We start from the raw sequence: 25,962 nt of genomic DNA, 5'->3' as shown, positions 1-25,962 counted from the left end.
ATTTCAAATTTCTGAAAATGTGATAGAAAATCCTTCTTCTAATTTATCAATGCATTTTTGGATAGCAAATCGACTAAAAATACACGGAAAAATTATTGTGAAAAAATATCATGCATGTTATCATAAACGGCTATAAAATATTTGAATATCGGAAGTAAAGAGATGATAAGGAATTATGCTCCGATACAGTTTTAGAACATTATTAGTGGTCTTAATTTTTTTCCACTTGTGTTTTTGTTATAATATTTAAATGATTTATAATATACCTTAAGCGTCAGAAAAATATAATGTATTAGTAAAAAAAATTTGAAAGATTTAAATCGTTTTTGGAAGAGGAGAGTGAAAAGAAAAGATTCCAACAAGCTCGATTCGAACCTTAATCTTCAGGTTCACACAGTCTGATATGTTACCACCTACAGTTGAAGGATTAAAGCCTAAAATAAAAACTTCTTACCAAAAGCATAAACTTTTAGTAAAGCACCGTAAAAATTTCGCGTAACGAAATGTATTACTACCTTCGTCATTCGCTACCATTAACCACCGCATTTCAATTTTTCCCTCACGCGAATTAAAGTAAACAGTGTTTATATAGCATTAAGCGTGTTAATCCGTCAGAATACATTGTAGTAATTACATAACGAAGTCTTGTAATTACATGACTGAAAGCACAATAGATCGTACGATGTTACGGTAATTCGAATTATCGTAAACCAAGAAGTCACATGATTGGCTGAATAGGGCTTTTCACTGAAAAAAATCGTACAATCGCAGAATAGCGGTGCACTTCCGAAATGTGCGGCCTGGTCTCAAAAAATGCAGTGCTTGTGAAAAAAATCGTCGTGAAAGTTAGAAACACAAATTATTTAGACTATTATGCGTATGATAATAAATTGTGGTAGCCAATAATGCACACACACTACCATAAAATCTTCACGGAATATGAAAAATCGAGAAAATTAATGGGACACATAAAACGATGAATTCCAAGAAAATTTTTCGTGGCCTAGTATGAATAATGTCAAGAACTAGTACTTAGCTTTATAATACTGTACTCAAAGTCCGTCAGTGAAATGTATATCACTAGCAAAAGCAAGATATTCCCAACTTGAAAACAAGCAATACTGTACTCTGACCAAAGCAGAAAACTCAAAGAATAGTTTCCAAAATTCAATAGAGCAAGTTATATTGTGAAACGTAGAGACTATTTAAATTATGACAACCAGCAAAGCATGCTCAAAAAATGTCTTTTCCTTCAGATAAATTTTTGTCTTCGGCTTGAAAGATAATTCACTCAAAGATGTATCTCAACAACTGTCAATAAACCTAATCTAGAGAAACCTAATCTAATCTAACACCGAATCTAGAGAAATCTAAACAAATAAAAGTGATCTTCCTACATCAACAATTAGAACAATTAACAGAATAAATTCCACAATGAAACGCATTAGCGATCAGATTCTCTCAAGAAAGAATAACGAGATGACACGTAGCCATAGGATTATACATCGTTTTCAAGAACCCGGGTAGAAAAAGATAAAGTTCTATCAATAAGTTTTCCTGAAATGGGACTCTGCTACACATCAAAGAGAAAATCTGATTCTTTAACCAAAATATCCGCATGAACTTTATTAAAACTCTATCAAAAATCTGTGCATCATAGTTCGCAATGTTTTAAATAAATTAAATAAGCGATTAATAATACAGTAAGATGACCTAAAACTTCCACAACAAAATACATCGAAAGGTATGGTGGAAAATTTTGAGCACACAATTAGAAAATTTCTCTGTATTTATACCGTTTAAATATGCATGTTGCAATAAAACTTTGTGATGTTTTCGTAAGTGATCGAAACGCTCTCTGCACAGTAAAGTGTCATTAGGGCATGAGAGGACTTGATAGAAGATTTTTGTATACGTAGTTGGAGTACAGCATTTAAATTCAAAGAATGAACTGTATAGTGTCGTGTGAGACTCGGTATTGAAATTTTATAAGATAACAGGTATCTTAATGAAATGCTATAAAGGCATCTGCCCTTGCAAACACGACAAAAATTGAAGTATATAGTGCGAGAAATCTAAAACATTCGAAAGATAAAATGGATCGCGCGGTATATAGAGCAAGATGTGCTTAAGACAATGCAGATTAATTTTCCTAGCGGATTCACTTTCGACAAGAGGTGGGTATGCAAGTCAAAATGAATGAAACAGATGATATACCAGAAAGGATCCGGCAACAATCACCGAGACAAAATTCAAACGTGGCATTTTCCCGAAAGCTGCTATTTAAAGCATTCATTCGATTATTAATATTCTTTAATGGTCTTAGTACTTGATGGCACAAGAATTCGTAAGATAATGCAGTCCCAGACACGTGTCAAATAGTTGAACAATGTGGCTGGATGCACCTGTCGGATATACGAAATAACAATAATAAAAACAATTGAATACACGAATATGCGATTAATGAACTCTTACAAAATCTGAATTTGATTTGCCGCCTAAGTAGAATACGTATAAGGCTTGTCTGTTATGCAACTGGACTTGTCTTTGACTTTGCAGCTCGAACGGCAATAGCGATTTGATTTTATACATTTCGTTAACAATTCAAATGGTCTCGACATTATATTTCTCGCATAATCACCGTCAGGGACGATTCGAACACTATTACAAATTCAGGCACTTCGAGCTACACACAATGCCAGTTTTCTCACTTCCTTGAACTTCTATAAACTACCATGAAGAATGCAATAATGCATGTACGACATGAATAAACAGATGGACGCGAAAGAATAAAGAAATTATTTTTCAGCCGATAAGGAAAGACGGACTCGATAAAGAATATACAAAATAATGAAAGGGGGGGAAAAAAATAATCGCTCACGTTTTTGGAGGGAATTCAGCGTAGAACGATTCTTTGTGTGTTCTTGAAAACAGCTCACAACCAATGCATCACTAGTATAAGAAGCACACAGGGGCACCTGCCAAAAACAGGCTCAAGTGCAAATAATAGCACCTTTATTCCTAGTATATCATTCTACTCAGAGATGGCGTTGAAATAGGAAACTGGTACGAAAAGATCGATGAGTCCTCGTCGACTTGCCTCTCAACCCCACGCGCCTTTCCCGTGGAAAATCCCCTGGTTTTGTCACTACTACATCAGTGGTGAAGCTACTTTTGCCGGCAAAACTCAACTCAATCACGTGGCCAAGAAGTTACACGTATATACATATACAGTTCTTCTTGAACCAAGCAACAAGGCTATTAAACGAGTCATATAATAACAGTGATATCTTCGAGATCCTTTAGAGCCATTTTTAACGGGCTTTTATTCTACCATCAACATTGTATCCCCATATAAATGGATTCTTTTTTTCGCGTCTTCGTGAAGTTTAACAAATCGCTAAAGAATTCCGAGGAATGTTTATGCTGCGAAAAACAGACTTTCGTCATTAACATGAATCAGGAACATTCTATCAACAAACAACAGTAACCAGCAACGTAAACTTTTTATCAAGAGCTACTAGATATGACGATATGACTCAATAGATATGACGTTGCACATATAGATGAGGAACATATGGGCTCGCACCGTTGTTTTGAAAATAATTTATTAAGAGAAAATGCGTAAACATAGCAACTTACCGCGAACTCGAAGTTAAACAATTTTCTGCAAAAAATGCCTACTGCCTGGTCCTTGACCCTAATTCAAGCACAATTGGTTATATGTATAAGCGTCACGGGATTATTCGCGCGATAGGAACTATGTACAAATTATGATGCGGTCATCAAGTAAGAGTGCAATTGTTCAGTCGAAAAAACACCATGACTGTCAGTGATTTTTGAAAGGCCACAAATAAATGTTGCGGAAGCAGGTAAAGATTGAAAACTTTGATAGATTTAGAAATGAAATCTAAAAAGGCTTTCATTTTTGATGAATAGGTTTCGTCACTACTTCATAACTGAAGTTGAATCTTATTGTTAGTTTAAAAAGTGCTGTTCTTACTGACAATGCACACTACTCTCACTAGTTAATTTAACCCATGAAGTTATTTTCTTGCCTCCAAAATACAGAGAAATGGCTAAATTTCTTTTATAAGAATAAAATCAGCTAAGGTGGTAGAAAAAAGTTTGATAACCGAAAAATCGCCATAACTCGAAAACGCCTGTGGATGTATATGAAAATTAGAGCAATATATATAATTACAAGTGGAATTAAACGTTTTCCAGTGAAAATAATTTCGAATGAGTGCTGCACTGCTCCACAAAAGAATTGTTGAAATTATAATAAAGGTCAAAACCTGGAAAAAAGAATAAGGGGATTGAAAATTTTATGTACAAAAACTTCGTTTTAATCGAGAAAGACCCCTATTTTTCTTCATAATCGTTATCATTTGGGATGTCATTGATAGAGATAAACTATAAAGTTGTGTAACCGTGTTTTCAAGCTTGTTTGATGACTGCAATAAGACAGAGATTACAAGGACGTAGCGGGGGGGGGGGGACTTAGGGGTCTGGTCCCCCCCGAAATGTGAGAGAAAAAAGAAAAAGATGGCCATATCTATTGTTCTATCACTTTGGTTCCCCCCCAAACGAAATTTCTGGCTACGCTCCTGAGAGATTGTTTGTTTCCGTACTGCGTACCATTTCTATACCCTTCATGAGTCAAAATGCACCCCAAGTGCTCTACAGGATTAAGAAAAAAAAGGACCTTCTCAATGACCATTCTAGAGATCCCACCTGAATTGGCTTCAAACCAATACCTTTCCGACTTTGAAAACATGTGCAGAAGCATTGTCCTGTTGGAACAAAAACTGTCTAAAAGTTATGAGAATACTCAGAAAAGTTAAGATACTCAGAAAATATAGAGACAGTTTTGGCAGAATTACTATGTTCAAAGAAAACATCCCACTTAGCACGAAAAGATACGTGCTGTTAGGCCAATTCACATCACTTCTCTCTGTGCTGTTTTATGAGGGTAGGCTATACTTCGATTTTGTATGCCTAACATTTGAAATTTATTTATCACATTAGGAACAGTTCGATGTGTGCAAGACAAATTGTATTTCTCCTGAATTACACTTTTTTTTCATGTAAAAACTAAATAATCGTCTTTTTTTGACGAATAGTTAAGAGAAAGAAGCTTTCTTGTGAAAGCTTTCAGTCTGTAATTCTCGGGTCCATTTATGAAACACTGTAAACCAAGAATCTTAAATTTTTTAGTTTTTCTCGCCATTTTACGACCAGACATCACGTTTTGTCTGCAAGCAAGCTTTTTGCCACTTCAATATCTAATAATTATATTGTCTTTGGTATATGGCTCACACTTTCGGAAAAAAATTGATTTTTCACAGCACGACTGATCAAAACAGTCTCGACTGTTGCGCCAACATGAGAAAACGCAAATTTCTTACGTCGGAAAACACGCGTGTCCTTATACTTTTTCGAGGTTTTGACCTGTACTAGAATTATAAAAAAAAAATTTTCGAGCAATGCAGCATTCAAAATTATTTTCTCTTTAAAGCGTTTAGTTTTATTTGTAATTATCACTATGGAATTTTCATATATTTACATCCACAAGTTTTCGAGATATGACGATTTTTCGGTTGTCTTTTCTCCCACCACTTTATATAGTGCAAGTTCGAACCAGTTCCAAACCTGGCAGCTTACTTCCTCTCTCGATGCAGTAAGGTTCTATCGAAATATTGAAATTATACTACACATGAAATTGTTCTAACATCTGAGTGAAGTTATGAGGCTGAATAATCTCGTTTGTTAAAAGTTTTTGGAACAGTTTAATGTTTTGGCAGCCGTAAAGGATACATCATCGAGGATGTGGAAAAAAAATTATCCTGGTATCATTTCTATCTCAAATTGAAAAATAAAAGGAACTGATCAAGTCGTCATAGACAATGGAAAACGTTTTCCGGCTGGCTAGAAAATTGAATTCAAAAGTCGACAGTCAGCTGTTAAATTCGTACAAATGATAAATTTAGAGTTGGATGAACAAAGCTCTGCTAAAGAGAGGCAGACATCAGATCCCACAAAGAAAGCACATAACAAATGCAAAATTAACAGGTCTCAACTGGTAAAAAATAAGAAAAAGTTGTTGGAAAAACGCTGATTTTTTTTGAAAACACGGATTCTAATGAGGGCCATATTGCAGCTACAAAACTCATTAGCATTCTATGGAAACAATTTACGAGTCTTACATTTTATAAAACCACCGACATTGAAATAAATTTATTTATATTTTAATGCATTGCTTCCCAAAAGTTAAGTACTTGTTAGAATAATTTTTTTTCTCTCTCTCTCTCTCTCACATGCTACCTTTTCCTGCATATAATCCACAGATACAAATTTCACTACTTCGGGGAAAAATATTGTATAATCCAAATGTGAAAATTTCGTTCATCAATAATGAAATCTTAAAGGATCGAAGGGGTAGCTTGTCACGTTTTTGTACAAAAAATGACGTATAGATGCGAGTAGAAAAATCGACATCTGTAAATCCAATGTTTTTTCAACGGATAAATCCTATAAATTATACGTAATCCTAAAAATTACTTGTGCTTCGAATGACTTCAAATTTTACAGAAACGTAACTGATTGCCAATGCACGAATATGATAGAATATAAAAAGTTTGTATGGTATCGAAAGTTTCACCCTTTTAATCATGTGAATTAGCGCAGCAGAGGTACATAGTCTACTGGCATTTCTGTACAAGGACGGTGTAGCTCTTCAAGAAAAATTTACGAAGGATACACGGGCAGAGGCTAAAAGCTCCATGTCCAAAAACTTTTAATAGGATCCGTCCAAAAAGTAGTTAAATAAAACTTGAGTTAGCTCAGTTACCGTATACGAGGAATATCTTTGCTTTTATCGTACTAATTTATTAATGATACTCCCTTTGGCCAAACATTATCGTCCAGATAATCAAGATTGGGACCCACTCCTTTGAGACATTCATCAATGACTCAATACCGATAATTTTTTGCACCACAGGACTCCCTTCCCGCGAGTATGCGCATGTCGGTCTGGTATCCGGTAACAAATACAGGAACTATACCAGAAAATATTATAGGTTTAGTTGTGTGACGTTATTTTCCATTTTAAAAGCAAATCGTGACTCATCTGCGGAGTGGACTTTCGACCATTGCACTTCTATTCTATCCAGATGGCATAATGACAGCATCGCTTAAGTCATACGTATCTGGTTTTAGAGCTCAGAGACCTAAATTCGTGATACCAGGGCACCAATACTTCGACGTATAATTTTTTTTTCACCCTACTCGTACATACTGACTTTTTTTTGCTGTGATAATATTAAATGCAACTGATAATGTTCTCATTTTGTCGATAGCATTTGGCTAATGATAGTCTATTGGTTACAAAAGATGCTGACCCTTTGAGAGGTTTTAAAAAATTTCTTGATCCGCATCATAACTCAAACAGTGGAAATAAAAGCGTGATAAGAACCTGAGATACTTCGGGTTGATCGAAATAAAGCCAGGGCCCAACTTGGGGGGAGTAGCGGGTCTCGTGCCCCGGGCGCTGGACCAGAGGGGGCGCAAATTTTATTCTCAAACCTCTCCTTCAACATTACAAGGGGGCGCCAAGATGCGCACTTGCCCCGGGTGACCAAGCATCTAATTGCGGCCCTGACTAAAGCAGATCAAGTTTGACGAGATGTCTCGGGACTGCCGCTGTAAGGGTTAAAGCTCTAAGATGACATGAAAAAGGTCTTCGGACTATGGACTTGCTTGTTTAGAATTGTTTTTATGTATGGAAAACGAGATAATGATCCACAAAAAACTTAACAATTCCCTTGATGAACTGTGCTCCTCCTAACCAGATCACATGACCCACCGCTGTGTCTCAACGACGAGATAAAGGTCGAAGTTGGGAGCCACAGAAAACCAACTTCAGCCGACCACCAAGAAATCGTCGATACCGAATGAATCTTTATATGCTCTATAGCAGGGGTGCATAAAATTTTCAGTCAGCGGCTCAAATATGCGATATAGGATATTGGGGATATTGTTATCGCTCGCGGGCCGGAACTGGTATGAACCGGTGACCACATGACCCATAATTTTTCGTAATTTTTGACGTCTCGACTTTTTTTATACAGAGTCCAATTTATTCCCTATTTTCGACGAAGCCGATTTGAATTTCCATTCTTCACCGAAAATCAAAAGGATTACATTTTAATTCATTGCAACTTTCTTACAGTAGCTCTCTATTTCCCATCATTTGCTTTTTCTCAGTAGAGATTTGGCAACTTATTTTTCGCAATTTTTTTGCTATAAAATGTTCTCGGTCTAGGTGTTTTCACGAATCGAGCAAATTCCAAAGAGTGCTATGTTAACACATTGTTCCCCGTCTTATAGTCATACGTTGCCGGTGTGATGCGTGAGCTTTTTCTTAAAAAACCGGCTTTGTTAAATCAATAATTACGATATCAGAATAAAAAAAATACATTATTGGATGCGTGAAAACATACTGTAGGACTATCTTCAGGCAGGACAACTCTCTATTGCAGTGTTTCTCAACCACCGGGCCCTGATATCATTCATACCGGGTCGCGAGTGATTAGCCGTTTCTCGCGGTTTCATTTTTCCTCATTCATTTTCCGTTGGTCGTGTGTTTGATCGGGCCTTCGACTCGCAAAAATGAATGAAACCGGGCCGCAGGCTTGAAAAGGTTGAGAACCACTGCTCTATTGGACCACCTTCCGACTGAATAAAAATTATCAGACAGGTGGGATGGATATATCCACAGTTGCTGCAACTGAAATACTTTTATACAGAACCGTAAAAATTCATAGGATTTCGAAGTTAGCTTCCTAAATGTTCCCACACCTTTTATTGGCGATAAATCTGATGACCAAGATATGCCTTGGCATCTTTGACGTGTGCGGCAGAGCATCATTCCGGGGAAATGTCTCCGGGGAGCTAGCTCGGCCACGAGTTTAAACATGTGGCTGCAGAATGTCTTGAACATGTGCCGTTTTTGTCCCCGAAAATAGGAGTGACCAACTATCATACGAGATGACTTCCCAGTCCACCGCACCAGGTGTGGGGGAGGGGATGAAGTAGCTTATTCGTTCGATACCAGAAGGAAAAAGCTACCCGGTTCCACTTTGTGGGGGTTATGTTTATTTGCGCACGACATCGAGGCAAACTCAAGCAACGGTGTGGAGCAGCATATACTATAATATTTAGTATATTAGCAGCATATACTTCAAGAAAGGAAAGGTCATGTGTAGCCCACCTCTTTTGCTTCTATGATCATGTGCTAAGGTTTTGGGCAAAGGAAACATTGTCTATCTTGATTTCTCCACTACCCTCTCCCCCACTCTTTCCACCTATCGCCGGGAGATGGACCGGTACTGATGTTAATGTGCCACTTTTCTTTGGATGACAAGAAACGAAACTGGAATGTATTATCGACTAACAATTCGATTCCAACCTTTGACCACCCTATTTCATTCGTGGGTTTTAACTCATGGTCCTAGTTTGGTAATTTGTTGGTCTACACGAAAATATGTTCATCGGTTCATCATGTTTATAACCTTCAAATTTCTGAATGCTTCCATCATGTCTCCCCGATTCCGCGTTTCATATAAGGAAAACATGTCAAGGCCGATAACAGACGACACGATTATTTCTGTACGCCGAAGTTGAGGGAACGCACAACCAGTTGTCAGACGAGCGCTGTTTTTCATAGAAGAACCACTTTCATACTTAAAAAAAACGTTTGTGTGTCAAGTGCGACGCGATTTTTGTTGCTGCGATCGTCTGGCAACTCTAGTTCATTTTTAATCTCTCAAAGCGTACGTTAAAAACGTCGAAAAATTACTTGTGAATTTATAAGTACAGTCGATACTCTTGTTTTTCAAAAGACGTCAAGGGAAAAACGTTGAAAGTGGGAAAGCATTTTAAACGGAAAATATATACCGATGAGCATTATGAAAAATAATTTTTTCAGCTACCGTATCCAGTTTTTGAGTTATTTACAAATATTACGATACATAGTTTTATACAGGAAAAAATTGAATAAAATGGGAGCTAACATTTTAGCTGATACCTACGTATTTACACCTTTGAGCTTCGGGGTTTTTGATAGGAATACGATTTTTGGAATTTTCATTTCTTTGACATCTTGTTTGGAATGATGTTTCAAGAGCTTGGGGGCAAGTTGAACTATTTTAGTTGCTGCAATTCTGAAAATAAATTTGTAGACGAAAATAATTTGAATTTATTTTTTCTCCGACATGGAGCTTTTCTTTTAAATTGTTCTCTTGCACTAAGCAAAATCTACTGCCTTATTTTCCGAGATTTCGAGTGTCATGAAAGCATCGTATTGAAAGTTTTGCAAGGAATTCCATAATTCCATGAAGTGGTCAAAAAACATGTTTTTCCCTATCAGAAATAAGACTGAAATGCTATTCGAGAAGCTGACATCTGAAAAGCTTCAAAGTCGATGAAGAAAACTGAAGCTTGATTTTGTGTCAATAGATTTAGAAGTCGATGAGAAAGAATAGCAGTTTAATCACTGTTACGCACATACATCGCATCATCTGTAGTTTTCACACTAGTGTTAAGGCCGCTACACACTACTCTGACATGGTCCCGAAAGAATAGAAATTCTGTGACTTGGAAATGTTATTGCTTACGTCACAGAATTCCCACGAATCAGAATTCATCACGTCACTGACTTGACGTGGGACCACGTGAAGTCAGAGCAGTGTGTAGCGGTCTTTTTAATCACTAGCACATAAATATTCACTATTTTCTTTTCTTTACACGAGAGAAACGCAAAAACACGTTGATTTCAAGAAGCGAAAATGCTAGAGCGAAATTTTCCAAACATTGTAAGCACGAAATAAAAAAATGAAGATCATATTCAGGAAACGTCAACATTATATGAATAGATAAAAAGTTGGACCACAAAAAAAATGTCGCAGTAAGCGAGGAACGTTATAGGTGGGACAGACGGTATATGTATTTTGTTCGTAGTTGTGAAGTTCACAGTCCGAAGCGTGGCAGCCTTTCAGAGCCGTTAATTATTATGAGCATAACTAAACATGCACTTTGAAGCACTGGAAAAATTAGCACAAAATTTTTCGTCAAATCCGAAGCGTAGAATCGAGATAAGTGAAATGAATGGTTTATTGTAATATACGTAGATTTAGGGTTGCGATCAGGGAAAAAGGAGTGTTAATTCGAAAGTCCAAAATCATTGGGGAAAAGTTGGAATTATCCAATAAATCCATCCTGGATCTGTAAAATGACCACAAAGTGCAGCTTAATAACAACCATTCATATAGGATAATAATTATCAATTATGAAAAATTATCTGTTATGAAACTGTTTCCCAAATTTAGCCTCCCATTCTTATGCTGTCAAGGAAATATTACTTTTATTATATACTAGCTATAATACCCGGTGTTGCCCGGGTTTTTTTCAATGAGGCTTTTTTGGATCACCTGATATCTCCCTCTTTCTTTGAGGGACATGCAAACCGTGTCCAAGTTCACCAATATGGCGACTTCCTACGCGACTCATGAAATAAACAAATCTAGATTTAAAGTAACGTAAAATATATATATATATATATTTTTTTTTTTTTCTTTTTTTAAAGGGTGCTAGGTATTTCAATCCCCCCCCCCCTTTTTGAACTTCAAGTTATCCATCTCTGCCTGTTTCTGCTTCAAAAAATGCTTAATTAAAGCTGTGGAATTTTTTCAATGTACTTTACGGACCCATAATTAATTTTAAAATATCCTAACCCACATGAATTTATGCAGTTCAATATCAAAAGCCAATACGGAGACATTAATTTTCATGCTTGAAAAGATATAAATAAAAAGTTGAAATCAATGCATGGATATCCAACTCGAAAGTAGTTCCGGCTAATTGCTTCATATTTAAACTCCTGGGCTTCGTATATCTCTAAGCGAACTCAATATTTCAAAAATCGAGTATTTAATACAATTTTTAAAATCATTGATGTGACAGAAAACCCAACCAAATTTCCTCATTTCTACATTAAAATCGGCAATTTTAACATTGATTTCTATAGGGGATCACCCTTTGCCCTACCATCAAAGTGATGCTGACGATGGCGTCTATTCAAAAAGCTCTCATTACTGGGAGGATTGAATAAAGTGGCAAACCATTATAAAGGCATAAATATTATACATATACTAACAGCGTTGAAGAAATGACAAGCCATTGTAAAGGCATATACACGTTTTAAACGCATTGCTAGGGAACCACGGTAACCAAAGTAAACGTTCGGAAAGTGATTGTTGAGGCCCGAAAACCATTGTTGCCCGACAGTTTTTTGCCCATTTGGGGCACTTGCCCTACCCTGACGAAATTTTAAAGTAGCCTATCGTTTAAGTTGGGTCCCATTTGGTATATATGCAAAATTTGGCGACGATCGATCTAAAATTGTAGATTTGTATAGAGAACATACATACACACAGACAGACAGAAAATCAATTTTATATATATAGATATATATATATAATGTAGTGCAATTTTTTCTTCCCGATACTTCCCATAATAACTATTCCTTCCTTTGATAATGATAAAAAGATTCAGATTTTGAATGGATACAACTTGATCCATAGGTTGGACAACATAATCGATATTAATAGTACCAATTCTCGATGCACTCAGTGTCTGACTTGTAGAATTTTCCAAACTGAATTTGCTCCTACAGAAATCATGATTTCTCCTCCTTCAAATTATTTGAAAAAAAATCCGAAACAAACAAGAAATTTAAATATTCAATTGGATAAAAAACTTGAGGGGAATTTGTAAAAGAATGGAATTTTGGAATATCCAAGATTCGAACTAACCAAATTTTACTATATATCTCTAGATAATCGAGCAGTTTAAGGGTTAAAAATGTCTTTCTGATGAAATATTCAAAAAGGCATCCTAGGAACCTAAATAGTACGTTTGCGACTGTGGTTTTATACACGATGGACAATCTGAATGTTTACTAACTCAACAAAGTCAGACATGTCCCTTTGAAGCATGCCAAGATAATCAATACCCTCTACTGGCTAGACAAAACGCATTTTAAGCAAGAAATAACGAATAAGGAATTTGCAGAAATTTTGTAAAAAAATAAAAATAAAAATAAGGAATTTGTCACTGTTATTTTATTCATTTAATACATGAAATACATCCTTTGCGCCAGGTCACCATGGCGACTAAAAAATCGGTATTAGTGCATTCGGTATCAGTTAACACTTTCTGCATGTGATCGCTAGATTGGAATCTAAGGATGACAAAAAATTTCATTTCATTGCTTTGTCTTTCACCATGAGAATGGGTCATGAAAACCCCTGGAAAAGTGCAAAAGCCATTATTTAGGACCGTTTTTTTTTTGTTGAGCGAAAACCATGTTTGGTTCCTTAGGAACTTGACTGGCGCCTAAATATTTTTTTCGATTTCTCAAGTCCTATAATATAACAGCCCATCATTAAAGTTTGTATGGGCAGCCAGAGCTTAAACTCGTCATTTCCGTACATGACAAAGTTTTTGGCGCTGTTGCCATTTAAAACTAGTACCATGATAACAGAATCACCCTATATAAAAATGGAGTGGCCGAGGTTTCACGTATTCAAAACCGACTCAAGTCCTATCAAAAGCTTCCTTCACCAGAACTGCTTACTTCTACCAAGGAAATGGGGACGAATGCACAAACTTAAGTTGCTTTAAAAAGTTCCCACACCGAGTGGTTTCTCAAAGTGGGCAATATCGCCCCCCTGGTCAGGCAATGGAAAGGTCCGGGGGCGATAAAGCTACAGGTATAATATAGGATCTTATGGGTACGCTTGAGTTGGGGGGCGATGAGAGAAAAAATTTCTCACTGAAGAAGGAGACAATGGAACAAAAAATTTGGAAAACTATGGGTTAGCGCAACATTTCGATGAGAAACACACACTGTTTAGATTAAAGGCTCTAAACCAGCATTTCCCAAAGGGGGTAATGGAGTAGTCCGGAGAGGAAGTTAGACCGCGGTATTACATAGGATACCATAGGTTGACCCACGTTGGAAGAGGGGATAACAAAAATTTCTGAAGGAGGCGGTAGAATAGAAAGTTTGAGATCTTGTGCTCTAAACCCATGCAAACTGAACCAATTGGTTTTCGTGTGTGCGTTGTGCATTTACAGAGTTATCAGAGAAAATCTGCTTGATCATTTCTCTGACCAGAACGCCAGAAAGATACAATTCCGAATCTCGACCTTCCAAATTTCGGATTTTTGTTTTTCAAGCTTGTTTTTCCCTTCACGAAACTTTTTATCAAATATTTCGATATTTCCCCGACCATTGACAAATATTTTACATTTTCCCTGACTTTCCCCGTCACTGGGAACCCGGTTTAAAGGAAAGGTCAAATTATTTTTATTTTCACATTCTACTAGTTCCAGAAATAAAGTGGTCGAGGTTTTAAGCTATTAAAGCCGCATTAACCAAAATCTGGGCCGTTGATTTCGATGACTAAGAGAAGAAATTTCGTTCGAGTATGTAACCACTTTAAAAAAATAAGGGAAAGTTCCCGAAATCTGTCCCTGGCAATAAATTCAACCCCCCCCCTTTTTAATTTGCATGCATAGAGCTGCTATCTTGCGAAATAAATTAGTCGCACAGAAATGTACCTGGCAAATCTAATTACTAAATCAACCAAATTAGGATTATCACCAAACTAAGCTAATTTGGTGAAGCTAATTTATTTCGCAAGATAGCTGCTCTGTACGGTTTGGTGACAAATCCGCACATGGGGAATTTGGTGACACTTCCGCAAAACATGGGCCCTTCTCGCTTCTGTTTTTTTTTCTGCCCTTCCTTCTTTTCTTCTCAACCATAAATGGCCTGAAGTTATGAGGAGGCTGTATCAACATGAAATTGTGCCACTGAAATAGTCTTTCGTGCGTATTCGTGATTGAAATTATGGTAAAGTGATAAAAAATTTATGAAATGTTATTGTTATGGTGTCAGTTCTTTTTGTTTTGTTTGTGACTCTTTTCAGAGAGTCTGGATTTTTCAGGGAAAGTCACAAGCTTTGAAACTTAAAATCAACCCGCAATGTTATTATTCACTTGATATTTTGGTCAATTTGCAATATATCACAAGCACCCTTGGTGAATCCACAAATAATGTTTAGATATCTCTGTAATAAGTTCGAAGGCTCTCGATTGCATTTAGTCGGTTTGGATTTGATCTCAAGCGTATTTACTCGGTGAATGATGTGACATGCTTTTTCAACTAAAAAAAAAAAAAATTTCATTATATTTAAACAAATATACTTTGACATTGTCATTCTGAGTCATATTTTCGTCTTCAAGGAAGAAAACATCTTTTCATAGATGAATACATCATTATGTATGATAAAATATTCACTTCATTTCTTGCTCTAGTAGAAAAATCCCCAGATCACAACGCTGCCCACAAAGCAGAATGCCTTGCATTGTTCTGCAACGAGCTTTCAACAGAATGAAACTGCTCTGCGGTAAAAATTCATTTAGTGTTTTCCATGTAAGAAACATCTTTTCTTAAAATTCTTCCTGGGATAGTTCTGCAGTAACACTGGTTGTTCTGCTACGTACGTCGCTGATTTCAGCATATTCTGCTTTGAGGACGTTTCCTTCTCAGGCTTTCACAGTAGGTGCAGTAAAATTTATTACTTTTTTTTCTAAGCAGTGTACTACATGAAATTAATTCTTCATTATAACAATCGATCGTAATGTTGGTTTTATTTGAACATAAAGTGGAACTTCGGTTAACGAGAAATTTTCATAACGACAAAATTTTTGCATTTTATTTATTTCCACGTTATCACAACTGAGCGGATGGTTTTTTGCTTTCGCCCACACACGTTATGGAATTGTGGGTAATATTCTTCACTACAGTCTCTGGTAAGCGTACCTCACTTGGAAAATTAACACTCGTGCGAGTGTGAATATTTACGATATGAAACTAGATGTAGCATTGCAGCAAACCGTTATGTGCACGTGAAATTTTTTATTAATTCTTTTTAAATTCTGGAGAAAACTGTGAGCTGTTTGCATTATTGAACGTGACTTTCAAGGGGCTAGCTCATGAACAGGAGCCACTACTTGTCGAAGATATTGTGTGCTTGGGGAAGACCACGGACTGGAGGTGCAGGAGGATGGCATCCAGGAACTAATGGCGAAAAATGTCTAGAAGTTTACGATAGATGAAGTAATGGATTTCTTTTGCAAGCACCAGCAAGTGTTTATTGACGGTATCTCATCTGAGGAAGAGAGAAGTAAGGAGAAGTCCCTCTCATAAAATGAGCTTAGAGATGTGTAGAATGTGAGAATCTGTACAAAACTCTGTAGAAAAGAAGCACCCAAATAAAGCTGTAGCAGTGTGCGAGCAATGAAACTGTCCAACGAACACTGCAATTTTCCATTTCCCAAAAATCCTAAAAAAGAGTAAAAAGCAAGTGTCATTGGATAAGGTTCTAAATTCAAGCCAAAAGAATAGGTTTGCAAACAACGAGTCCATAAATCGTCCTAAACTATGGTCGTCCTCCCTCTCGTCGTTTAAAGTAATACAATACGATAATGTTTACAAATTGTATGTTTAATTATGGGTATTATGTTTATTCATTTTTATATTACGGTTATTTTATTGTATTATGAATTATTATTATTGTGTTTAATTATTGATTGAATGCCGTTTTTATTAATCATTATTATGTGAATGAATAATTGTGGAACGAATTATACGAGTTTCTATTGTTTCCTATTGAGAAGTTTGATTCGAGTAACGAGCTAATCTCGTTAACCGAAGTTCCACTGTAATTATGTGTGTGAAGAAAATATTTCAACACTTATTTTAATTATTATGTCAAAATGCGTGTCTGGGTGCATTGAAAACTAGTAAACTGATAAATGAAGAGAACAGACGTGATAATTTTCTTTCATATTTATCAAATTTACCGAGTTATTTATTAGGAATTATGGATAATTGAAGTTGAAAGTGATAAACACATTAAAATTCATCAAATTTACCAAGTAAAAGTTTTCCCGTAAAAGAAATTTGGAGTGAAATATTTCAAAAGCGTTTGACATTCTAGTGATAAAAGGTAGTAGTTGAACTTGAACGATGTGATGTGGATACAGCCCCTATACAACTCCTATCTACTTAAGGAAGGGAATAAAAGAAAGTAGGGGTAGAGAGAAAGAAAAGAAATTTAAGAAAGAGTGTGGGTGTGCTTAAATGTCACCAAATTCCCCATGTGCGGAAATGCACCGTGCGAATCTGTATATACCCTTGCGGAAGTGCCAGGAAACTCTTCAGAACCATTCAGTTCACTACTTGCAGTGACGCAGTTCTTCATTTACGCTTTATAACAAAAACTATTTTTGAGAAATTAACGTATTACAGAGTGCCAAATCAAATTTCAACAGCTGAAAAAACCTTTCCGCAAGGCATTGGTGGCGGAATTATCAGTTGGCGATTGATAATTATAGATCACTACTTGAATATTGCGTCGCATAGTCATATAGCTGTAGTCGTTTAGTCAGCAGCAGTCAATTTTTGCTATAGCTGAATTCCTAAAAATGTCCCTCTGAGTATCAGAGGGAAACTCATCATGTATATTTCTTGTGATATATATATACATATATTTTTTTTCCCTGACTACTTAGATTCATTTTGATTGATGTATGATCTCTTGTCGACATTTTTATACCGTGTTTTACACTTCTATGTCTTACTCATGAAAAAAATCTAATTATATAAATATAAAATGGAGTGATAAATATAAGCAATATAAATATAACTGCATATATATATATACATATATGCATATAAATATATATTATATAACTAATATATATTATTACATATAATATAACTAATATATATTATTACATATAATATAACTAATATATATTATCACATATAATATAACTAATATATATTATTACAAAATAAATGTATAACAAAAAATGTAAATAATTATCACTAAAATAAATGTGTAAATAATAACCGCAAAGGTTGGACGGAATTAGAACACCTTTGATGAAAATCCAAAATTTGCGTTGTTTTATTTATTTTTGGTTAGAAAAAATTCAGTAAGTACAATCACGCTTGCAAGACTATTAGGTAGAGTTTCCAACCAAATTTTCAGAATTTACGGTTTTGCTTGGGGGGAGGGGCGGTATACGGGCACTTTCCCTTAAGTGAGTTCGAAATGTAACGACTCAACTGATCAGACATCAAAATTTTTCATTGAAAAGAACCACCATTCGAGAAAAATTGAGGTTGCAATTCGGGATGCAAAGTCAAACATACGGAGTTGAATGCCATTATATCAGTCAAAAACATAAATTTTCTCTTATAGTAATGTTGCTCTTAATCGCATGCAAAAAAAATTACACACGTGTACGTTACACTCATTTAGAAGTTTTCAAGCTTTTGCACAAATGATCTTAAAGAAATCTGTTGTTGAGAATGACGATGGAAAACATTTCCTTCTCGCGTGAATTCTAAAAGCCGTAAAGCATCCCTAAAAAAAAGAAAATCTCCGCAGGAAAATCAGGTACTTAATGAGACAGTGGATATGATTGGATTAGAAGGTAAAAGGAAAAAAAAAAAAGACATTTTTAGCATGTTTGTTATCGGAGTGAAATGAAAGTCGCATATACACGAACGAACGAAGGATGATGGACCAAACCGGCGATCGTCGACCTCGAGAGAACGTTCAACCGACGACGGAAAAGCTTTTGTTAGCATCGATCCGCGCTTGACATCCTACGAGAAGAGCCATCGCGAATATCGCCCCGTCAACGTCCTGCACTTTCAACGCAAAACGCGTTTTCTTCATCGAATAATCACATTATCGACTCTCGCTCTAGTAACGAACATTTTCTTAACACGTTCTGTCTCTCATTAATAAGTTCTCTTTCCATGCATTACGCATCAAAAATGATATCGAAGTTATTTAGAAACGTTACTATTAGAGATGGGATGAATAGGGCTGAGAATAACTGAATATTCGGTTAAGGGAGGTTAATGCGCGATCTTGGCTTCCTGTGCTTTCCCTACGCGAAAAAACTCTCGTTCCTTTAAGAAAAATTTAAATTTTTAAATTTTTTTTATTTATTTCTCTTTTCTAAGAATGCTTACGTGAAAACTATTTACCATTTTACTCTAATAAAGTACTATTTACTGCTAATTATCTGTATACGATGGGGAATCAAAACGAATACCAACACGTTAAATTTTAATCAAAGTACATTGTAGGGGCAAAAGAAATTAACTGTTTCAGTTCACTAAGCAGGTTTCGTCGGATTGCAAGGCCAAAAACTCTCCTTTATTATAAGAATAAAAAAAATTCATAACACGAAAATCAAGTACGGTGAAACCTCGATATAACGTACTGCAGATTAAGAATAAATATCGTTGTAGAGGGATTATAGTTATACCGAGAGGCCACAATTCTCATAACGTGCCACCAAATGTATGCTGTTTTTGTAAGGTATGCTGATATACCTTTTCTAAATTTGCGTTGTCAGACCAGAAAATGCACTTTAATTCCATTAATCCCGAGAATATCGGCTTTCCTTAAAATTTATCATGACTAGGGCTCTCGGAATCAATTAAAATTTCTAACTGATTGATCAAAAATTTAATCGAATTTTAATCTATTATTTTTCGTAAACTATATCGTTCTCCTTTTGCTAGAAGCACGGATGTGCAATGTCCTTCGACAAAAAAGAACGTGAGAAATGACGTTTGAATGTTTACTCTACCCATGTGAGGCCAGGATTACACTATAAAAGTTTAAAAAAAAAAGATCTTTTACAAAACTTGAAAAAAAACCCACCAATAAACCTATTTGGTTAAACGATATACTTATTGGTTGGATATTTCAAGTTTTATAAAATAATTTTTATAAAACTTTTATAGTGTAATCCCGGCTGGAATTACACTATGGAAGTTATTTTCTTAAAATGTTTTGTGACGTGTTTCAATAGGGTTACACATTCGCACGTTTCAGGCACAGCTGAGATTGCCATATAAGGTATCCAACCCTCTGAATAAAAAAAAAAGAACATTTGCACCATTCGTGCTTCTAGCTTGAGGGGGGACGATATAATATTAGCTGATGCTAGAAAAATATTTTATATTCATTTCATACACCTATTTGTTAGGCCGGGATCTCTCTCCAACTATAATTGGATATATTTTCTGTTGTTGGATGATGAATAAATGAACAAATAAATAAATAAAAGTTTGCTGAAAGATCTTTTACAAAACTCGAAAAAAAACCAATAAATTCATTAGATCAAATTCATCAGGCCTACGGTTATAAATAAAATTGGTACTTTTAGTTTTGAACCCGAAATAAGATTGATTTCAATTACTCTCAATCTTTTATTAAAGAACCTATATTTTATAAATAAATAAATATTTAAAAAAAACTTTAATGTTATAATATGGAAAATCAAATTTAACATGTGTATATGTGTGTTATAGTACATTACAGTAAAGGCATTAATTTTTCTTTAAACACTTATAATTTTAAAATTAATTGAGAACACTGTTTCAAGCTATTATTAACCATGTATAGTCAAACTCAGTTATAACGACATCGAAGATTCCACGAAATGCTGTCGTTATAACCGAGTATAATATAGTATTTCTTTATGATTAAAAAAGCGATCACACAATTTGATCGAGAAAAATACGGAAAATTGGGATTATTAATACGGGACATCGCCGATTCTCACCAAACATGTTGCCAAATGTCGACGGAATTAACAATGCTTATAAATAACCCTTGGTGAGGAAAAGTCTGCCAAAATGTATTTCACGGGAAAAAAATGAAAACATCGCAAATATGTCAGATGAATAGTTATATTCATTGTAACACCATTTATGAATTACGCGAATTATTTTCATTCCTGATTCTAGTAAAGATTTAAAATTGAAGCAAGCTTCGTTGAAAACAACGTCGGGAAGGCCAAATTACGGAAATTTTTCGTATGGTGGTCATGTTAATGAACAAGTTGCAACGTCAAACACGCAATAAATCTTTTTTTTTTTTCAACATTATGTATGAATAGAAAAACAGATGAACATTTCGAAGGATGTAATCAGCTCTGTATATAATCTTGCGAAAACGTCATTAATATATATATACGGGGTGATTATAAAAAAACTATCCCGACATATGGGCCCCTAACTATCATACCATTCACAGAAACTGAATGAAATTTTGGCATAAGGTATTTTGAGGTATGCGCTCAAGAATGATATGGAAAACAATAGTGTCACTCTAACAGTTACGGCTACAGTGAGAAAATTTCGAAAATATCAAATGGCAAAACCAAGTTTTTTGTATTGGAATGCGATCTCCATACTGAAAAACACTAAATAGCGTTGGAATGGCACCTGTAGCACGAAAATCTCCGGAGCTAGGCAAGGAAAAAGTAAAAAGGACTTTGCCGTGCACCAGAGCATTAATGTTCCTTTCATTCGTCACACCGTTTCTTCGGCTGAGATCCCAGCCTGATTAGTCCTCCACAAGGTCATGTGGAAAATTTGTGAAACACAATAAAATGCTTTATTTTATGCTGCTTCTCTGTCCTTATTGGTTGTCCTCACTTTTAGCCTATCTACCGCCGGTGATTTTCATGCTACAGTTGCCGTTCGAACGCTATTTAGGGTTTTTCACAATGGAGATCACATTCCAAACTTGGTGTTGCCATTTGATATTTTCGAAATTTTCTCACTGTAACCGTAACTGTTAGAGTGACACTGTTGTTTTCCATATCATTCTTGAGCGCATACATCAAAATACCTTATGCCAAAATTTCATTCAGTTCCTGTGAATGGTATGATAGTTAGGGGCCCATATGTCGGGATAGTTTTTTTATAATCACCCTGTATATAACGGAAACAAAGGTGACGAAAAATTTGTCGTTGTATCCGATGTGGTTGCTGTTCATCGACATTATAAGCAAGGTTCATTAACATTATTTACGTTTGGAATCAGCCCAGACTATTAATTATTGACGTTATAGCTGAGGCGAGTTACAACCGAGATCTCTAACCGTATTCTCTAAATTTATGGGCAAAAAAATGAATAATCTTGATGCAAATAAACACAATTTCAATTTTCAAAAATAATCAAAACTGTGTATCCACACGAATAATTTTGTCAGAAAAATGAAATAAGCCTCAAAAGATAAAATCTAACGAACAAAAAATATTGAACAATTTAGGATGTTGTATAAAATTTATAGTCGAAGAAAATTAAGTCGCATGCCTCTAAGGCTAGAAAATTTTAGTTTCGTGAAATTTCGATGATTAAATTTGCACAAATCAGATTTGATGTTTTGCCCGTCGTGATAGTTATTTTTATGCGTAAATTCATATGCAGTTTCATTCAATAAATCTCAATTGATAAATTGAACATTAAAAAATGTGGTCCTGGTGGGAGAACTTTTGTGGCGATCAATATTTTATGAATAATTTATAAATTGGCTTTTTTTTGTATAAGCTTGAATATTTCGATTGTTTAAATCGCGTAATTTCCAGGTATTTCAATATTTAATTGAAATATACATTTTAATGCATTTACTTCACTAAAAATCTTATATTTTATTCGGAAAAATATACTGTCGTGTTTCAGAAATCCAGAAAAAAAAACCTGGAATAAAACCATTTATTTTTCATTTGATTAAAAATTCATGTCTCAGTAGTTTTTTTGGTACAAAAACGAAAAAAAAAAAATGAAATTTCAACTCGAAATAAACATAAAACATAGCAAAAAAATTTAAAGCAATACGTCCAAAGGGATACCCATTTAATGAACTCAAAAATGGTTCATTCCACTAAGTTTTCACTGTATTTTAAACATCCTCATTACCATATATGCGAAATTTATAAACCATCAAAAATTCACAAAGACAATTACGCAACCGATCCTCGAAAACTGTGAATTTGTAACATAACTAACCGAATTGTTAACTGTAATTTTCATTCCAACAAATAAATCAGCTCATTTTCAAAAGAGAACATTTCCATTGTTTTTCGAAATGCACTTTTCACCGGTTTCTTAATCATAGGGTGAGCTCTATCAGGTTATGCAACAAGGTTCATTCCAATGGAAATATTTTTGGTAAAAATTACGATGTAAAGTTAGTCGTTTCTACCAAAAAGAAACATTTCCACCTCGTTCATTCACTTCGGTATTTTTTCGCAGATAACGATCACCCGTAGGACCTAAAATTTTGTCCGCTAACGAGGAGTGTCTGCTATATAATGGATAGTAAAATACATCGAGTCCCGTCGACGCAATTCAAAAAGTGTCCGTTTGTGGAGGTGTCCACTAATGGGAGTGTTCGTTATGGGAGCTTCTACTGTAGAATGATCATGTTTATTTTATTGACGATAGAGCAGTGTTAAAACTATCTGCCTGAGTCTTCTGGAATCAACAGGTGGCGTAGAAATTTCCAATTTTTCAGACTTGACCAGCTCTAATGTTAATCAAAAGGAAACATTTCTCTACTGTAATTTTCTTTCAAAACGGAGCATTTCCGAAATTCAAATATAGATAACTCTCTTGAATGTTGATCGAGAAACATGGTGTTTCAATATTCTTATACCATTCCTATATGCTATCTCTGTTGGGCTATTTTCTACTTCTATGAAGAAAACGTGGTGGAGGAATACTTTTTACTTCTACTGTAAATTTAGCAAAATTGGAAATGTTCCCTTTTGAAAAATGCTCTCTCTTGTTTGCAAGCATATTTAGAGAACATTTCCGTGAACTACATTAAATACGAAGAGGAAAATTGTGCTATTACTATGGCAGAAGTTTCCATTGTTCAAGTTCACGCGAAAGTATTGGTGACGAAACTGTTCCACGGAACCCAAATTTAAAACGAAAAAAATTCGAATAATTCTCTAATAAGAATATTTTTATTTCAACACTATGAAAAATTTTACAGCAGTATTTCATTATAGTCTAGAGCAGTGTTCCCCAAAGTAGGCAATATTACCCCCTAGGAGGCGATGGAAAGGTCCAAGGGGCGGTAGAAGCTTTGGATTTAGTACAGGATCCTATGGGTTACCTGACTTGAGGGGCGATGAGAAGAAAAATTTTTTGAAGAGGGGACCGATGGAACAAAAGTTTGGGAAACTATGGTCTAGAGCAGCGGTTCTCAACCTTTTTGACTCGCGGAGCCCTTTCAAGTAAAAAATTCTATGGCGGAGCCCCGTAGACCATTTTTTAAATTATTCATCAAAGTTACTGACTTATTTTTACTATTTAAAAATATTTATAACTATTTTTTTTTTTAACTGTACCGATTATTTTTAGTTTCCTTGAGCGGCCGCGGAGCCCTTGGGGCTGTTGAGAACCGCTGGTTTAGAGTAATTCACATCAAATCAGGTGGTGACCGATATGAATTCCTAAATTAGAGGTTTAACTTTCTTCGGGTCGTCAGCAGTGCTTATACCCATCATTAAAAAAGATCATCCTTTCGGCAAGTTTGACAAATGTTTACCTGAAATCAGGATAATTATAATCCTTGAATGCAATTTGTACAGCGGGGTTTATTCGAGACATTGATCAAGTGTTCGTGAGCACGAAATCACACACGAGCTTTGAGCACTGTTAATGCTTCAGGGAGCTTGTGGTGTTTGCGAGCAACAGGTTGAAAATGCCTGTCCTAAACGATACCATAAATTAGGATTGGATTGGATTTTGAATTCACTAGCGCAAGGACCAATTTGGTCAAACTGCGCCAAAAAAAGACCATATAAAAATAAGAAATACCATAAATTAAAACAAATAAAATTACCCATTTGTTTCAAAGAAATTTGCGAGCGCAGTTCATAAAATGGCCAAATTAGAGAAAGTCTAATTCTACAGCATGCGTGTCTGAAATTGAATCCGGTGGTAGAGTTCTGGCGTTCATGTCAGCATGTTTGAAATTTCGATTTTAGTCTTTCCCGAGGTAATTCTTAAACCTATCAATGGAAAACATTTTACGTGAAGTGGATTAAGAAAGGATTACACTAAAAAAGTTTGATAAAAGTCCTTTCGTAAAACTTGAAAACGCAACCAATAAGCGTATTGGTTACATTGAAGCGAATGTAACCAATAGGTTTACATTCTACCGTTAATTACACAGTTATTGGTTGTTTTATATTCCAAATTTTGTAAAAGATCTTTTATCAAACTTTTACTGCGTAATCTTGGCCTTAGATGTTATAATCTAAAATGTGAAAATAGTTTATTCCCCGTTGTTCCAGAAAATTAGAACATTCAAAACAAATAATAAGAAAATGGATACAGGTTATTCCAGCAAATATACTGCTTTTCTGATTATGAAAGTCGTAAATGCTCACCCCATCTCACGTGAGGGCCAAATGTAGCCCTCAAGTCACCTGATGTGGCCCGTGACCTCAAACCCAATTTTGCACGAATGAACTATGTGGCATATACACTGCTGGCCACCGTAAATGCAACACCCTGAAGGAAGCATGCAAATAATATGAAATTTACAACATGCATTAGCGGAGGTGAGATATGCAAATGATTCGAATTTCAGCGCAGACGCACATCACGCGCGCCTGTGGCGCCACTTCAAAGCGCTATTTAAGGCTTGGAGATTTCGACGATTTGAAGTACGGCAATTGTGTTTTTCTTGTGGTTTTTTCAAAAAAACGATCAATTATGCCTCGTAGAAAACAGCGATCATCTTTTGATCAAGTATCCGAGTTCGACAGAGGAAGGATAGTGGCCTACCGAGATTGTGGATTATCTTTCAGGGAAATCGGTAGTCGTGTTGGACGAAACCAAACAACTGTAATGCGGATATGTGATCGTTGGATGCAGGAGGGTACGACGGACCGACGTGTTCGATCGCATCCACCTC

The 25,962-nt window shown here is 35.5% G+C and overlaps 1 protein-coding gene across 4 annotated transcripts in view; it reads right to left on the bottom strand.

Annotated features, from left to right (window-relative positions):
* Positions 1 to 25,962, bottom strand: part of LOC149067571 (uncharacterized) — a 251,303-nt gene that overhangs the window by 54,686 nt on the left and 170,655 nt on the right. The window contains exon 1 of one of the 4 annotated variants that reach the window (XM_089252453.1): positions 2,882 to 2,937. The exons of the other annotated variants lie outside the window; for them this stretch is intronic. The gene's annotated coding sequence lies outside the window, so the exon portion shown is untranslated. Of the gene's footprint in view, positions 1 to 2,881; positions 2,938 to 25,962 lie in introns of those variants that run through there. 4 annotated transcript variants of the gene reach the window in all.

Source organism: Pholcus phalangioides, unplaced genomic scaffold (genome assembly GCF_987345545.1).
Source record: "Pholcus phalangioides strain wild (caught in Gottingen) unplaced genomic scaffold, Ppha-v1.0 ptg000029l_1, whole genome shotgun sequence".
Taxonomy (NCBI): domain Eukaryota; kingdom Metazoa; phylum Arthropoda; class Arachnida; order Araneae; family Pholcidae; genus Pholcus; species Pholcus phalangioides.
This window is presented reverse-complemented; position numbering and strand designations above follow the sequence as displayed.